At 36.6% G+C, this 18437-nt stretch overlaps 1 protein-coding gene across 3 annotated transcripts in view; it reads left to right on the top strand.

Annotated features, from left to right (window-relative positions):
- Positions 1–18437, top strand: part of LOC307185974 (uncharacterized protein) — a 640401-nt gene that overhangs the window by 408013 nt on the left and 213951 nt on the right. The gene's annotated exons all lie outside the window — the stretch shown is intronic.

Here is an 18437-nt window from a genome sequence, read left to right as displayed (position 1 = left end):
GATAATAGTTGTGCCTGTTAGAATTATATAATTGATGGACCACAGTCCCCAAATTGAGTTTATTTATTTATTTTTGACAGCCTAATTTATTAGAAACAGGCACATTGACTGTTTAACATTCCAGAATCATTTGCTAAGGGACAAATAACAAATGTGACCCCAGAGAGACTCAGCAGTATACTGCCAATATACCTGTGCTTATTTTTTATTCCACATCTATTCACCCCACTTTCCTTCCATTTTATGTGTCATTTCTGTTTTATTTCACTTTTTCCCTTTAGAATCAGGCCTTTGGTGAGTCTCATTTTCTGCTTATTTTCCACCCTCCTTTTTTCTCCCTTCTCTCTGACCAACAAATGCTATATAGCAGACAGACTCATTCATCTCTAGAACCTTATCTAGGGAGGCATATGTTTCTTTTCTTTGAGGTCAGATTAACTATTCCTTATATGTAACACAAAGAAGAAATATGCATTGGCAGCGAATTCTCCTATGGTAAACCAACATTTCTGTCCACTACGTTAAGCCAATTTAACATGCTTTAACATGCCTTTTGTCATCAACAACAAAAGCAAAAAGCAGCTGAACTCTGGTTAATAAATCATTTTCTGAGGCAGAAAGACTGCTTGGGAAATATGATCCCAGACATTTAAGATTATTCTCTCAAGAATTTTAGTTATGAGTTCACCCAGTTTCCTCATGATTAAAACTGTTTTACACCGCAACGAAGAGTCGCCCCCGCTCGCCGCAACTAGAGAAAGCCCACGCACAGCAACGAAGACCCAACGCAGCCAAAACTAACTACCTACCTAAATAAATAAATAGGAAAAACAACAACAAAAAACTGTTTTAACAAAAGACATTTAAAAGTGCATGACGGGGCTTCCCTGGTGGCGCAGTGGTTGAGAGTCTGCCTGCCGATGCAGGGGACACGGGTTCGTGCCCCGGTCTGGGAAGATCCCACATGCCGCGGAGCGGCTGGTCCCGTGAGCCATGGCTGCTGAGCCTGTGCGTCCGGAGCCTGTGCTCCACAACGGGAGAGGCCACAACAGTGAGAGGCCCGCGTACCGCAAAAAAAAAAAAAAAAAAAAAAAAAAAAAAAAGTGCATGAGGAGTAACTAATTTTAAAAACAAACTCACTAAGTAGTTGAGGCAGACTTTATATTTGCAGAAGGGTTTATCGGATAAATTATAATTCCACAGAGAAGGGTAATGGGAAGATATTACTGAAGTATTTCATGAGGATATGAATTACAAGAAATGCTAGCTTCTATATTTCCCCCCAAAATCCCAATCCTTCAATCTTTCTCTATTTGAGCTTCCATTTTATTAATTTAAATAAAATGCATTCATTCACTATTAATAGGGTTATATAGTAATAAGGCTAATGTGTTTTCTCCAAGATTACGTTGTAAAGCACTTACCATAAAAGACAGAATACCTCAACACCAAGAAAAAAAAAGATTCAACTTGAAATGCTTACCCAAAAAGAGAGAGAAGCCAACTCCTGGAGACTGCTACATGTTCAGCTGAAATGGCCATCTATTATTTGACCACAGACACATAAAGACACTATGACTATTATAAGAAAAACTTGCCAAATGCCAGGTTCTTAATTATCACTGCCAAATATTTGAGATGATAGCATAAACAGGACTATTCACATTCATGTATTTAATTTAATTTCACTATGAAAAAAATTGTCAGTATTATACATTCATTCATGTTAGGCAGTACATACATTCATTTCAGATAGAACGTTTTCAGGTCTGGTGATATGTTTAGAAATACCTCTTCAGGTGGTCTGGGAAGAATTTTTCTGGCCCTGTTTTTATCTCTCCTCCCACCCAGCTGGTGAATGACTTTTAGAGTTTTGGTCATGCTTCCAAACTGAGCAAACTCAGAGTAAATGGGAGTAAAAGCTTTTGAACACGCAGGTGGCACTGTATGCAGAATCTTCTGTTGCCGTGCTTACCAATGAGTGTAGGGGAGTGACAAACAGCCCTGGCCAGATAACATAGTCATCTCTAATCTCTGAAAATGACATTGTTTCCTAATAGATGAGTAACATTGCAAAATACCATTGTCCACATGGACACCTAGAGGAAAATTGGGTTGAATGGCATTTAGGACGATATAACAAGCTGTGCTTTGAAAAGAGCTGTCTATAGCCAGTAGAGACAAACAGCAAATCTCTGGCCAGTATATAGCTTGCTACTGTCTTCATAACAACATGCTATATTTATATAAATGCTTTAACCTTACAATAATTAGGTCCTTAACTTGGCTAAATGAACTTATAATAACCATGACACTTATGTGCCAGTTAATGTGCAAAACACTGAATATTCATTCTCTCTCTTTTATGAGAATACTGAGCTGATAGATCACATTATTTAGCATGCCCTTCGTGATTGTATTTTTATTAGCCTTATTAATGGAAAGAGTGCTACTTTGAAACAACTTCTGTTTGTGGCCAGTTCTATTCCATACAATTAATACTACCTTCACTATCTTTTTAAGCAAATATTTATTAAACACATACTATTCTGCAGGTATTGTTCTAAATGCCTTAGTCATTTAATGTTCACAATAAAACCATAAAATATTATTTCCATCTTACAGATGAGGTAACTGGAGGCAAAGAAGTTGTTTACCAGATACTACACATGTGATAGGAGGCACAGACAGGACTTGAATGCCAGCATTCTGGGTGTTCTTAACCACTTTAATATATTGCTTCTCCTAAAACCTTGGAATAGCTCACTTCTTAGAGTTTTTATTGCAAAAACTATTATGAGTGATGTTGGGGAAAGGAGCTTTGTATTCTGAAAAGTACTATGAAAATATTGGTGATTTATTCATCCATCCATCCATTCACTTATTCATTCACTCCTTTGTTCCACTAAGGAATGAAAGCACAAAAATCAGTAAAATGCTGTTTTATCAAACCACTGTATTGTTTCAGATGCTAGATTGACTTCTCACTTCCTATCTAACAGCAAAGGGTGAATAATACTGATCCCAACCTATTCATTTTAAAATCTACTTTGCTAATCCAAATATAATTTTACATTTGCCAGCTCTTTTCTGATTACTTTCTTAGGTATGTTTCAAATATATCACTAAGATACCCAGTTTAAATTGTGTTTTGATTTAACAGTACCTGCTTCCGTTTCTCCTAACTTCCTGATAAAGCTTAGAAAAGAAACCTCATTCATTAAGGTAAATATCTCAGAGAAAATAATAACTTAAAGTCAACTGCATGTGACACCCTACATAAAGTGTAGTTTACCTCAGGAATGCACAGATAGTTTAATATCAGGAAATATATCAGTGCAATTAATTATATCATTATGTTAAAGAAAGAAAAAGTAATATTCATAGACAGCTCCTATGAATAGTGAATTCCTGCTCCGCACAGCAACCAGACATATCCTTTTAAAACATAAAGCTTGGGGCTTCCCTGGTGGCGCAGTGGTTGAGAGTCTGCCTGCCGATGCAGGGGACGCGGGTTCATGCCCTGGTCCGGGAAGATCCCACTTGCCGCGGAGCGGCTGGGCCCGTGAGCCATGGCCGCTGACCCTGCGCGTCCGGAGCCTGTGCTCCACAATGGGAGAGGCCACAACAGTGAGAAGCCCGTGTACAGCAAAAAAAAACAAAAACATAAAGCTTATCACATCACTTCTTTGCTCAAAATTCGCCAATGGACTTGCTACACATTTAGAATAAATTTCAAAGTCCTAACCATGTCCTTAAAAGGTTTTACATGCTCGGATCCCAGATTATCTCCTTGATTTCCTCTCTTAACCACTCTTCATCTCTTTCTTTTCTAGCTAAGTCTAAGACCCAACACACCTGTACCCAATCAGGGCCTTTATACTTAAAGTTCTTCTGCCTGAAAACTCTTTCCACTTTATTTTCATGTAATTTTACCCCCTAATTTCATCCAAATTTTGTCTAGTAACACTCCACAGAGTGTTTATTGGCACACATTAGAATGTTAAAAGAAAAAAAAAAGAAACACAAAAGCAAGCAAAACATGGTAAAATACCTCTAATCAAGCACAGTAATGAATCCCTTATACACATTTTGACTTTTCATAATTCATATATTAAGGGAATGCACATAAATTTTACTCCAGTCTAAATGATAAATATAAACTTCATGTCTTCCTAGATTAACAGACTCGTTCTGGATAAGCAATAAAAATTTACATTTTAAAGTATACAGATTTGCTCTGTCTGCCTCACATTTAATTCAGCCCAGACATCCATACAGATCTACAAAAACAATAAAGCGGAATGTTGGAATGAGCATCCACTTGGTTCATCGTGAGGCAAATAACCTAATTAAATGCACCCAGCCTTCTTTCACAGCTGCATATGATAAAACTAATGCTTCTGCAAAGATTATAAGCTTGTGTCCACTTGTCTCTATCCACAAAGGACAGATTTTCTGACTTTACAAAATTAATACAATGGGCAAGTGGTAAATTATGTACAGTGTATTCACTGTGCAGCTGCACATTAAAATCTCAGGAGTGAGGCGTGCATAGGACACCAGAAGTCTAAGCAATGGACCTCAGTATTCTAGTGTACTGTACACATAAGGACATCCTTTAATGATACTGATTCCTGAGCGTGTAATTGGGTTGATAGATGTGCATAAAAATAGTTCTTTTTACAAAATTTGCATGGTTGCTTGTGTGGGTGGTTAGATTAATTATTTGTGCAATGTAATAGCTCTAAATTCTTTCACTGAGAAATTTGATTGTTGATATAAATAGTTGCCATCTTTTCCACTTGTGTATTTGGATCAAATGAAGGAGTACTGTGGTCAAAGACAACTGAGATTCTAGCTAGATCAGCATATCATGGATTTTATAACTGATGTAGGAAGAAAGAAACAAATATTAGCTTTGACCCCCTCCTCTGGAGTTTCTTCATGTAAGTTTAGATTCTCAACAGATTTCTCAAGGAAACTATGTCACAGCAAACCCCTAGATTTGGATATGCTCTCAGAGCGTCTAATCCTCCCTAGTCTTTGAAGTTACAAATAGACATATTCTGACTCTGTCTCTGTATCAAGCTTCAGAATTAAGCAGGAAAGAAAAATAAAGAGGAAATGCTTTTATTTGTGAGGGCACCTAATTCAAAGGAATTTACTTTTCCAGGTATCACTGAGAAGTGGTGCTTACTTTCTCAGTCCAATCACATCACTGGGGTAGTGAGCCCGTGCCCACATTGTCTCTTCTTACATGAAGAGATTCTCTTACATGAAGGGATTCTTCTTACATGAAGGGATTCTCTCAACTTACTATTGCATGAGGAATGAAAAAAAACTTAGGAAAGACTGATGTCATTTTGGAATTAACTGATTTTTATCTTATGTCACAAAAGCATAATTATATACAGAAAACTACAACTATATATATCCATAGTCTCCACATAATTTTAGTAAATCTAGACAAGGAAAAGAATAAACAGATCCTGCCAAGTTCTAGAAAATCACCTTACTACAAATCAATGAACATTTTCATAAATATTCTAGTGAAAGGAGTTAATATAGTATACAACATATCTTTAGACAAAATTTATTCTCAGTGAACTATTCTCTGAATTTTTCTGGAAGAGACTCCCTTTTCACCTTTAGTTGTCCCCCTCTTTAGGCCTGAAATTCAAATGTAGTGACATGATGTCATTACTTGATGACATTATCCTAGGAGAAGAAAGTTAGAATCAAAGAAGGCTTCTTTTGTATAAGAAAGTAACAAACTCCTATCTTGCTTATATTACTGCCATTTAATAAAATATCTAACCAAACTGAAGCCAACAAATAAAAAAGACAGGTGGAGATAGGGAAGGTAGGTGTCGGTGCCTGGGGCACAAACGAGAAGTCTTCTTTGTATTGACTGCTGTGATGAGCATGTGAAAGAGACCATATACCTGCTCTCAGGGGTTCTACCCTGAGAAGAGAAATATGCTGGCTAAGAGTAAGGCTTCTTGTCTTAATATCTTTTTCCTAAAATTATCTTGAAGGTGCAATAACTTGAATTGATTTAGGGTTTGTTTTTTTTTTAGATGATAAGCTAGAGTCCAATTTCACATATGTCAGTTTTGCTGTGAAGCAGAGATCAGGCGGTCTTAACGATTTCCATCGTTATATGCTTTTATATGCTTTGTCCCAAGCCTGTTCAAAACAAGTTAACAAATACCTTTGAATCGAATTTTATTTAATAACATAGGACCATTTAGGGAAAAATTCACGTATTCATAGACTTTGACCAATAGAAATGACAAAGCAGTTTTTTTTAAAAAGGCTAATAAAGAAAAAGCATATTTAAAAAACAATTAGAATCATCTTTCAACCATTTATACAATACGATTTATCTTAGGTAAGGAATCTTTTTTTTTTTAATTTCATTCTTTTTAAAAAATTTATTTAATTATTTTTTTTATTTTTGGCTGCGTTGGGTCTTCGTTGCTACGCGCAGGCTTTCTCTAATTGTGGTGAGCGAGGGCTACTCTTCGTTGTGGTGTGCGTGCTTCTCGTTTTGGTGGCTTCTTTTGTTGTGGAGCACAGGCTCTAGGCATGTGGGCTTCAGTAGTTGTAGCAGAGAGGCTCAGTAGTTGTGGCTCATGGGCTCTAGAGTATAGGCTCAGTAGTTGTAGTGCACAGGCTTAGTTGCTCTGTGGCATGTGGGATCTTCCTGGAGCAGGGCTCCAGCCCGTGTGCCCTGCATTGGCAGGCAGATTCTTAACCACTGCATCACCAGGGAAGCCCAGGTAAGGAATCTTAAGCAAACAATAAAACAGAGTAATTCTTAGGATTTTTTTTTTTAATTTGCTTTTTGGAATAGTTGTTCCTTAAATGTTTGGGCCAGAATTACCAAAATATATACAGTATGTCAAATATTTTACATTATCTTCACAGCAATGCTTAAACCTAAATACTGTGCATAACTTCAGCAATTACCAAAGATGTTTTCCTGCTTTGTTTGATCTTCATTCCACAATATATCTATATTACACATATGTAAATACTCCAAATATGTATTTTCAGAACCTTCTGTAATGAAAAGAAATACAAAACAATTGTACATTTATTAATATTTATAAATTTATCAAATTTCCCATGGTTTGCCCTCCCTTAAGTTTTATAAATGTCTTCATGCATATTTGGAAAGAGAAAGTCCAAAGGATTTTCAAGGATCATCTTACAATCCTTTTCCAAATGCCATCTGCCTTCTTGCCTAGAAGAAATCTTCAATTCAGATTTATCAGAGCCCCTTGCTTAGGTTTAATTTGGATACTTTCACTCTTTAAGGAGCCAGACATTTTATACAAACAGTTAAAGATCCCGTTTGGAAAGCAGTTGACTGTGGCAGGGGGAAATTCCTTCCCCCAGAGTTTTGAGTATGAGGGTGTATCAGTGTCAAATCTAATTGCTCTCAGTGTTTTCCACGACTGATGGAGTTGAAGCCAACAAGTCCATAACATATCTCATCATTATAGCTTTCTCACCGTGGGGTTGATTGGTGTATCTGCCCATGTGAGACCAAGGGCCATCTAGATTTATTTATTTAGTCTCTCTGCTGCCCTTGCGGAGTAGAGCTGTCTCCTACCCTGAACATGAGTTCAACAATCATTTAGATGAAATATGAATTCATGAGGAAACCCCAAAAAATGTGAAAACAAATTCATAAAGAAACCAATATGACTAATTTTAAACATAATATAGGCAAATTAAAAACTGATCTTACATATATATGAACTATAAAATGGGCATAGACTTAAACTATAAACTGGGGAAAGGCTTAAGCTGTAAGATGGGAAAAACCGCAAACTACTGATAAACTATGAGAGACATAGACTTTGATGCAACAGCGCATCACGGGTAAAGAACACACACTGAGAAAAACTACAGCTCTGGTGGCTGCAGAATCCAAATGTCATTGAATTACAACCTTAGAAGTTCATGAAGATAAATTTTATGTAATATCAAATAAAAATGATAATCACTAAGCTCATTCTGTGTTCTTGGTGCTATGCTAGATCAGGCAAGGTAATCCCTTTCAAAGGGAACTATTTTGAGGGGAGTACACTGATGTGAGTTAATGGTCATATAATGTAACTTTGAGGTCATTTTCTCTTAGCAGAGGAAAAATTGCCTATCAGGACAATATCTTAGGATGTTCGGATAACATAGTATGCTAAGTACAAGCACAAAGATGTACGCATGTGTCCGTGTCTTGAGTCTGATTGTAGTTTGTAGAAAACTACAAAATTAGCATTCTATCTCAAAATCTGGTGGTACATAATTAATAATTTCACAAGCCTTATTTATTAGTCTCAAATATCTATAGATATAGATATTTTACTGTAAATATGAATTCTAAAAATATAGCACCTTAGCAAACAACCTGAATCATTTTCAGCATAAAAATTCAGACTGAAAAAAAAAAACCAGGATGAACTAGACTCTTACAATTTTTTTCTTTTTTTGGCTTGCAATCTTAATTTTAACATCAACAATTAATCAACTTAACTTACCATGGTCAATTGGCTTTCCATCCCAAAGGCCATTATATAGGATGGCAGGATGTTTCCTCTTGGACACTGTGCCAGTTTCACTGTGGAGCAGATGGCAAGTCAACTGGGTTTAGGTGGGCAGGCTAGATAATGCCATATTAAGTGACATCTTCCAGCAGGAAGTCAATTTCATTGGACACTGGTACCACCTTGATACACCACAAGGCTATCTACTGCTTTCCATCAGACCTGTTGCCACTGACAATGAAAATAGAGAATGTTGGGCAATGATTGGGATATTCAGACAGTGTACTTCTGAAGGTTTATTTCAAAAACACCCCAGCTTCCAGGTGAATCCCAGTCCTTTAAGTGTTCAAACAGAGAAGGGCATGTGGTTCTAGTCCACATTGTGAAATAACTATTGGTTTAACAGATCAGAATGCATCTTCTCTATGGTATCAGACACACCATCCACATCTTTTTGTCAGGCTGAAGAAACAGTGATACTATATTCCCTTTACCTCCTGAAATACAGTTGGCTAGAATAGTGGAAAATCATCACTTTCACAGTAAAATAATAGAAATACTAATAACATATAAAATTCCTCATCAGGATTCTTACTCAAAGAAAACATATCTGACACCGTATTCAGTCTAAACGCAGGTTAATTTTGGCATGAATCTGTTGTGCATCCTTAGCATTAGCTTGGAGCAGAAATAATTTCCTCTTCTACTTTCCTGGAGCTCTGACTTTTATTTAACTTTAGCTCAGCACTTCCATTTTTATACCAGAACACAAAACCTCACTGGTACTCAATTCTTCTGAATTGAAATGATGTCTCAGCCAATGAGCAGCTTCCAGTAGGGACCGTGTAATTGGCACAACCATGGCAGAAACGACAATGTGCTCTGCCAGTGTCCAAGTCTCATCTGTCCTGGGTAGCTTTATTGTTGTCCATGTTTATGGGCATGAATCTTCTTGTCTAAAGATTACAATACCAAAGAAACAGGTCTCTGCCTCTGAAATGAGGACTAAAGCTTTATAATGTAGTGCCTTTGATAGCAAATATTATAGCTGGGCAATTTACCTCCTCAAGAAATAGTATCCACATTTTTGGCAGATTGCAAACAGTATGTTTTTTTTCACATCTTTATTGGAGTATAATTGCTTTACCATGGTGTGTTAGTTTCTGTTTTATAACAAAGCAAATCAGCTATACATATACATATATCCCCATATCTCCTCCCTCTTGCATCTCCCTCCCACCCTCCCTATCCCACCCCTCTACTTCCCACTAGCTATCTATTTTACATTTGATAGTGTATATATGCCCATACCACTCTCTCACTTCGTCCCGGCTTACCCTTCCCCCCTCCCGTGTCCTCAAGTCCATTCTCTACGTCTGTGTCTTTATTCCTGTCCTGCCCCTAGGTTCTTCAGAATTATTATTATTATTTTTAGATTCCATATATATGTGTTAGCATACAGTATTTGTTTTTCTCTTTCTGACTTACTTCACTCTGTATGACAGACTCTACGTCCACTCACCTCACTGCAAATAACTCAATTTAATTTCTTTTTATGGCTGAGTAATATTCCATTGTATATATGTGCCACATCTACTTTATCCATTCATCTGTCGCTGGACACTTAGGTTGCTTCCATGTCCTGGCTATTGTAAATAGTGCTGCAATGAACATTGTGGTACATGACTCTTTTTGAATCATGGTTTTCTTAGGGTATATGCCCAGTAGTGGGATTGCTGGGTCATATGGTAGTTTATTTTTAGTTTCTTAAGGAACCTCCATACTGTTCTCCATAGTGGCTGTATCAATTTACATTCCCACCAACAGTGCAAGAGGGTCTCTATTTTACCAACTAAGAGAAATACACTGATTGCTTTTCAACAACATCTTTTAAAATTATTTTAATGCCCAACTATTTCCTTATTTTTTGAATAATATAAGCAAGAATTTCCATGCTTTTTGTGCTTAATTTTTTGTGATATCATTAAGAAATGATTATGAATTGGAGCTTTTTTCCTTCAGTCAAGTGTGCCTGAGGTCATATCATAAGTCATCATCAACATTTTTAGAGAGAGGAGAGCCAAGCATTCTCCACTGGCACCTTTATCTTTGCATTTAGTTTTGAAATCCATCCCCCATACGCCTGCCTACCACGAGAAGCAACCAAAACATTTTGTTCAAAGTTCAGTTCTGTAAAGCATTGCCTGGTGACTAGGACAGATGACGAGAAGTGATAAGCAATATTTCAGAGGATCTGTATTTTACCCAGGATAAATGTGCCATGTATCTGTGGTTTGGTAACATTTCATTCAAATGTGTCTTCATGCAGAGGGCACAGAAAGCGTGCACACTTAAAAGTAAGGTGATTATTTTGGTTTGTGAGTTTCATGATATACCTCCATCTTATCCTCTACCCGCAATCGAGATATTTCTCTGCTTCTTTGTTTGCCCAAGGGGAAGTTAAGAAAACTACTGAGGGCAGACTGATGCAGACACTGCATTAGGTACTTTGTCTATATGGCCTTATTTCATTCTCACAACAGCTATTTGTAGTAGGCATTGTTAGCTCAGTTTTATAGTTCAGAGAACAGAGGCCAAGAGAGTCTAGGTAATTCTTCAAGACTCACAACTTATAAGTAAGAGCCAAAAACCAAGATTTGAACCCGAGTCTAAAAGACTTCATAACCCATGCTTTTTTCCACCCTTGATAATGGCAAAGCGGTTTTCCATCTCTTGATGCCAACTCCAGCCGATTAGCAGTGGTTCTCCTGAAATTTGTCTTCAGAAAGATTCTGAGGTAGAGTTAAGACTCAAGAGGGAAAAGTGCTGGGATATGTTGGTATTGCCTGGAAAAATGGGGGCAGTATTTGTCACAGGTGCTGTGTACTTGACATGAAACCTTCTGGTCTCTCCGTACTAGGCATGTTCTCTGATCTGCAAGTTGGAAAACATGCTTTTGTATGTCGCCATGTTGCCACTCAGAGTTGAAGTGACATTATGGTGGGCCCTGCTATTATGCTTGCTTAGAAAACACAAATTTGTCCCAGTTGATTTATTAATTTATCTATTAAGGAACATTTTGAGCATCATGCCAATTTCACACTTGCTTATGTATAATTTCATCAGTGAGAAAAGCTACGTGATGGCAAAAAACTGACCCTGCTGAACCAAGACGTATATGAATATACATAATACATACAGGCACACACCTCAGATATCCACTAGTTATCTCAGTTCATCCAGTGTGTTATGAACCACACCTATCCACAGCTGCCGTCACAACTTTTGGACTGATTTCAGGTAACCCTGCCTTTACTATTTCACAATAACTCTCAGGCTACAACCCTTCCAAAACCCCCTTCCATGTAAACTTCAGGTCTCTGTCAAGATAAAGTGTCATATTGAATTATTTATCTATTTCTTAACAATTTAAAATGTGTAAAACTATGCTAACATTTTTATTAGATTCCTATCTTTTTTTAATGTGTCACTGAAGTTTTTGAGTGTTGTAACTCTAACCCCATTGTTCCCATAAGTCCTGTGATCTTGACTTTTTTTTGTGTTAAGAGTTTAGCTAAACTATTAACTATATTACTGCCTTGGCATCCAGCAGCTGTTTTACGTGGCAAACAGCCTACAGGTACCTTGAACTGACACTAGGCACACCCTCGATTACACACCCTAGATAGCCTGCAGAGTCACAAGTAAATGTAAGTTCCTGATATGACTCTCGGCAGCTGCCCTCATGATAAGCAGTCTCTCCCACCTCCCAGGGCCCTCTCCTTGTGCACTACTTATATAAGACCTCCTCAAAGCCAATTTGGTTTTAGCCCTGGAAAAGCCCTCTGCCCACGGACCCTAGTGAAGGCATGTGCCCCATGCCCTGCCACTCTCTCTGCCTACACCCTGCCTTAATCTCTCCATGTAGTCTCTGAGGAATGCCTTTACCTCCCCCAAGATCTGTGAGTAATAAACTTCTCTTTTTCAGTTCTCTTGAGGTCTTTTGTTGAACCACAGCTCACCTCAGGTACCCAGGCCTTTACGTAGCAATTGTTAATTTAACAAAGTCCCAATGTTGAGAATTTGTATAGTGATTTTTAGGCACACAGATGTCTCATTATAGCAGCACTTACTGTACCTGAAATAGCCAGATTAGACTTTGATAAACAGAAATTTTTAAAAATGCATCTGGAAAGAATGTAACTGATTCAATGGCAAACCAAAGGTGGAGCCGCAGGAACAGTCCCCTCCTATGTAGAGATGGTGAAAGGATGTCTGTTGATCTTCTTTTTCTTATCATGATCCTAAACAATACTGGTGGTAAATTACCTCTCCATGAAAAGGATCTTTTGATGGTCTAACTTTTAAACAAGTGCTACAGTTACTCTTGAGTTTCACTAATGTACAAGGAAGTTTAACATTAGCACATTTTCATTGCTTATCCTTTAATAAATATTGTTTCTTTCATTAAAGTTATTTCAGGCAAAATCTAGTTATACAACTGGCCCTGATACATATAGTCTCAACTATGCAAGTTTATTTCAAGAAAATTTCATAGCAATTCAAAATTTTTCACTTTGGGTGCAGTTCATTTATCTAATGCCTATGAAAAACCCTATTTAATAGATTAGAAATAAACATATTTTTGTGTTTAGCTTGTTAGATAGAAATAAATGAATTGAGCACAGTGATTGTAAAAATAAAGACAAAATACCCAGTACTTGAGTTCCTTCAGTTCTGTCAATCCATGCATGATGCTCATGAAACAAACTTGGGTCCACTCACCCAACGCACAGTAAAGCCAGTCTACTGACACAGGTTTGTGGCGAAGGAAAGTACAGTGTTTATTGGCTTTCAGGGAAGGATTTTTAAAGACAATGTGAGGGAGAGGGTCACAGGGTGTGTGCTCAGCTTGTGCACAATTCTCTGATTGGTTGATGGTGAGGTAACAGGGTGGCATTTTGGGAGTCAACATCTTCAACCTTCTGGTTCCAACCAGTCTGGTGTCTACATGCTGGTGGTCAGCAGTTAATTTCTTCCACCTGGTGGGGGCTTTAGTAGCTGCAAAAAAACCTCAAGGGAATAACTCAAGGATATACTCCTTAAGAAGGAACTAAAGGAGTAGTTTATTTTTAAACTATTATTATTTTGTCTTGCTCGACTGTTTTCTTTCATTTCTGCATTTCTCTGATTAAATTTGCTCTTTGGAACTCTAGGAAGGCCTAGGAGGCTAACACTTTTCAACCAACAAGAGGAAGAGGACACGGTTGCGGGGCAGGGGGGCGGTCTTGGGAAGGCCCCGCAGGGTCTTGCTCAGTTTCAATGTGAGCATTTGGAGTTTTTATTTGTGTTTAAAATATAAAACAGTGAAAGAAAGGGCAAACTGTAAGACACAATATTTTTGATTTGTATGATAGGCAAAATAATGACCGCTTCCCTAAGATGTCCACGTCAGAATCCCTGAATCTGTGAATGTTACCTTACTCAACCAAAAGGACTTTGCACATGTGATTGAATTAAGGATCTTGAGATGGAGTGGGCTCAGTGTAATCACAAGGGTCCAAGAGGTTGGAGTGATGTGATAGCTGGATTTGAAGAAAGAAGAGGGGCAACCTCTAGAAACAAGAAAAGATAAAGAAAGTCTCCCCCAGAGCCTGCAGAAGGAACATAGCTCTGCCAACAGTTTGATTTTAGTCCCATGAAACCCATTTAGTACTTCTGACCTCCAGAAATGTAAGACAATAAATTTGTGTTAAGTCACTAAGTTTGTGGCAATTAGCTATAGCAGCTATAGGAAATACTACAATTGGTTAAGTGCCATTTTAGCTCACACATGAAATATTTTAATAAATTTTAATAGCTTTAAAATTGAAAGTAATTCTCTTAAATTATTAAGTTTTATTAATAAAGAACAAATAAACATAATTATTATTAAATACTACTTAATTATTACTCAAAACAATTTTTGTCACAGAGAACAGAGAGATGTTAAAAAATATATCAACTAGGCTAGGTGCTAAACAACGCTGATGCTAAAGTTCAAGAATTAGGTTGGCTTTTACACGTTTTATCATATTTATATGCTTCCTGCTCTGATTTATTACTTTTCAACTTCTTTTCTCTCTGTATCATCTTCTCCACTTATAACCCTAACTGACTGGTTAAACACAATTTTTAAAAAGTTTGTATCAATGTATTTATACTACAGGAGGAAAAAGGAAAAAAAGATAAATTGCTTTCATAACATGAACCATCACTATTATTTCTCTGAGGGCAGAGACCACACCTTATTCATCCTTCCTCCCAGCATCAGACACAAGGTCTGACATATAATAGAACAATCAATAAATTTTGAGTAATACAGTAACAATTAAAAAGCAAAGGTTTGCATTTTGAATGCCCCTACTCCTCAGATATCTCCTGTATAACTTCTAGGTGCCTTTTAATATTCTGCTTCAAAGCTATATATTTACCAAAATTTTCCCAGGTACCCTCCACTCAGAACTAAAAGTTCTTTCTTCCCTAAATTCTTATGGCCTATTTGCACCACTGTATAAAGATCTTATTATGGCCTGCTGCATTTTAAATCTAATTATATATGATTTTTATTTCCTCTGCTAAATTATATGCTCTTAATGGTTAAGTGCATGCAGTTTATTCATAACTGTGGTCACCATAGTACCTACAGAATAATTTTCATATTTACATTATCAATAAATCATTGTTCAATTTCAGTTGAAAGCACCATCTCATCATTACCTATTTCATTTCTGTCAATTCATGCTTTTAAAGGTATAAGAATGTCAAACATCTTTACATATACTCTAAAAGCCATACGTAGTAAGATCATACCTTTACCTCATTACTTTTCTTATTTTATACTATGATGTATCAGATGAAGAAACTTCCTCCAGGGAACTGATTCAATTTACTTGAATCAGTTATTATGTCAGTCATTAAGTGAGATTTCAATATATGTTACATGCACTTATTCATGGCCCTGGATATAAATGAGTTATTTTTCCTTTCCTTATCGAAACCATATAGTTTAAATGAGTCTTTTCGATATAAATGCATTTTCAATACATTTTCAAAACATTTTCCTTCCTCCTTTTTCTCTGACTAAATCCTCACCTTACCCCCGCCCACATTATATTACTGCATGTCATATCCTTATTTTCTCCATCTAAGTGACCTGTGGGGATTTATGGAGGCTAAATGGTAATGACTTTAATAAACGATTTGATGTGAAACTGCCTTTGCAATTTAAGCGTATATTCCCCCACAGTCTTTCCTGGAAAATAAAATAATCTGGACGTCATCCTTACCTCTTCATGTACAAAAGGGACAGACAGCTGGAATTTCAGACTAGCTGTCTATATTTACCCCTGCTTCCAAGACTCCCCAAGCTCAAAACCTACTGCTACCGGCTTGTGGCACTAACATTATTATGCCAAAGGGCTCCAGGGTACAGCAGCTTTTCCAACATCTGATGAAAAAACATCAACAGAAAAACTGTCAAAGAACAGTATCCAGCTTAACTCTCTAATATTCCTATCACAAATAATCCACATTGCAGCATCTCAGATAAACCAAGTCCAAGATGTTTTACAAGTAAGTGCTAAGTTTTTAGGAAACAGTAACATGAAAAAAATTGAGAAAAATTAATTTGGCTGGAGGATACTGAAAAGATAAAGTCTTCTCTCAGATGAGGATACTCTCTGAAGCAAATAGTCTCAATGAAATGCAAAGAACATATCATTAACAAATATAATACCTATACATATATCTTGCCACAAAGTTTGTTTTAAACCACACAGTGGTTAAGTGTATGGTTTCATAGACTAAAGATTCAAATATTTCAGATGACATTTGTAGATATTTTTCTAACAAAACATGTGAGAAATAAGACATTTTGAAACAAATTGACTATAAAGAAAACATCTCCACATCTCTCTCCAACAGTCAGAGTGGGAAGGGAAGTAGTAACTCTCAGAGATAATGAAAGAGAATATGCTTTTAAAATATAGACTGTGGTGTGCTGGAGCCAGCTCATACTGGTTCATGAGTATTAAGGTAATTCTGTAAATATTAAGGAGTTCTTATTGGTAGCTTGAAATTGTCCACAGTGGAGGTATTTCCACCACAGAAATTATTTATGCAAAATTATTTAGCACATACTAATTTATGGAGCATTATTTAGCCTAGTGTGAGCTATTTTATATACCTGGAAGAAGTAAGTACATATTTAACTAGTTTAAATTAGCTTATTTCTAGTTAGTTCTCATTACAGAGGTTTTACTACACAGGTTGATAGTTGTTTTGTAATTGCTATCATGTTGTTTCCTGTGCCTATGTTTTATTTCCTCAACTAGCTTGTAAGGGCCTTATACTCAGGAACTATATTTTCTATTTCATATTCCTGTCTAAAAGACCTGTGTGCACTACTAGTTGTAAGATTACAATGAATGCTTAATTTATGTCAGATAATTGGGTACCTATTTTTAAAAAACAGTTACTAGTATTCTCAAGAGGCAAATACATTTAATACTGTTTTGTGCATCTTCAGTCGAAAATTTAGTTTCAAAAGCAATAGTGTTAAGAAAAATGTACTTTATTATTGTAGTAGATATAAACATACAAACTTACCTTCATTGGTAGAGATCATCCTCCATTTCACTAGGCTGTTCCCTTGAAGCAAAGCTGATATTTTGTCTTTCTGACAATTTTCTGTGCTAATCACCAGGGATAGTGCTTTGCTGTATTTGTTTATCAATAAATTTTTATTAAATAACATATTAGCTCTCTCTTAATAACCATAGCAAGAACAAGAGACCAAATTTCTAAGTTATGAAGCTTACATGGGACAGTTTCTGTGTTCTCAGTTATAGTTTCTAGTTTCTTACTACTAGGTCAGAAAAATGCTAATGATATTTGCAAGATTTTTTTATATTCAGCAAGCTCTCTTTTTCACTTTAATAACTTCTTGATTCTGTTGGGCTTTCTTTGTAGATAATCATGTCATCTGAAAATAAGAAATATTTTTTTAGTGCATTTATATTTTAGCCAGGATCTCCAAACCTGTATATTATATTTTAACTAAGTTTAAAATCAGTATCACAGCTTTTCTTTGAATTGATATTTTCCTGGTATATCTTGTTTGATCCTTGGCTTTGTTCTTTGCCCTGAACTGTTTCTTTCAGGTAAAATCACTTAGACAAAGAGTGGTGAGAGGAAAATTCTCAGGAGCTACCCCCATTAGCTCTAGATACTATGTGCTCTCCACCTCAGCTGGACCTCTTTCTGTACTGATGTTACCCTGTCACCTCTGGTTGGCTTCACTGTGACGTCACTGGTTTTTCTGTCCCAGAATAGTGCAAATACAGGCAATTATCCCCCCATGCTTAAGTAGGGGAGAGAGAAAGACACAACTATAAAGCTTTTGCCCACTTTAAAACATCTAATTCTCCTCTGACCTCAACTCCCAGGGTCCCCATTACAGATGTGATCCCAAATGTCTTCTCTCTCCCCAGGATTTTCTTACCATTTGTCAGGTTATTGAATCCATCAGTGTCATTCTTCTTTCTATTTCTGGTTTTAGGTTTAAGGGATAAGCTAGCAGCCATGCTAGATCTTCTAGTCAGGAATCAGAAGCATTTTTTTTTCAGTCAACTCTTTGTGACTGGAAATTTCCTCATACTTAAAAAAGATTCTAACTTGGTATCACTGACTATACTTGCCACTTTCCCTAAAGGCTTAATAACATTTAACTAAGATTTAGAAATAATCTTTAAAATACTGTTTGTAAAGATGTCACCAGGAATTCACTAAAGGTTTGCACTTAAAATACTTTTATTAATAACGGAAAAAGATAGT

Source organism: Stenella coeruleoalba (genome assembly GCF_951394435.1).
Source record: "Stenella coeruleoalba genome assembly, chromosome: 4".
Lineage (NCBI taxonomy): Eukaryota > Metazoa > Chordata > Mammalia > Artiodactyla > Delphinidae > Stenella > Stenella coeruleoalba.
This window is presented reverse-complemented; position numbering and strand designations above follow the sequence as displayed.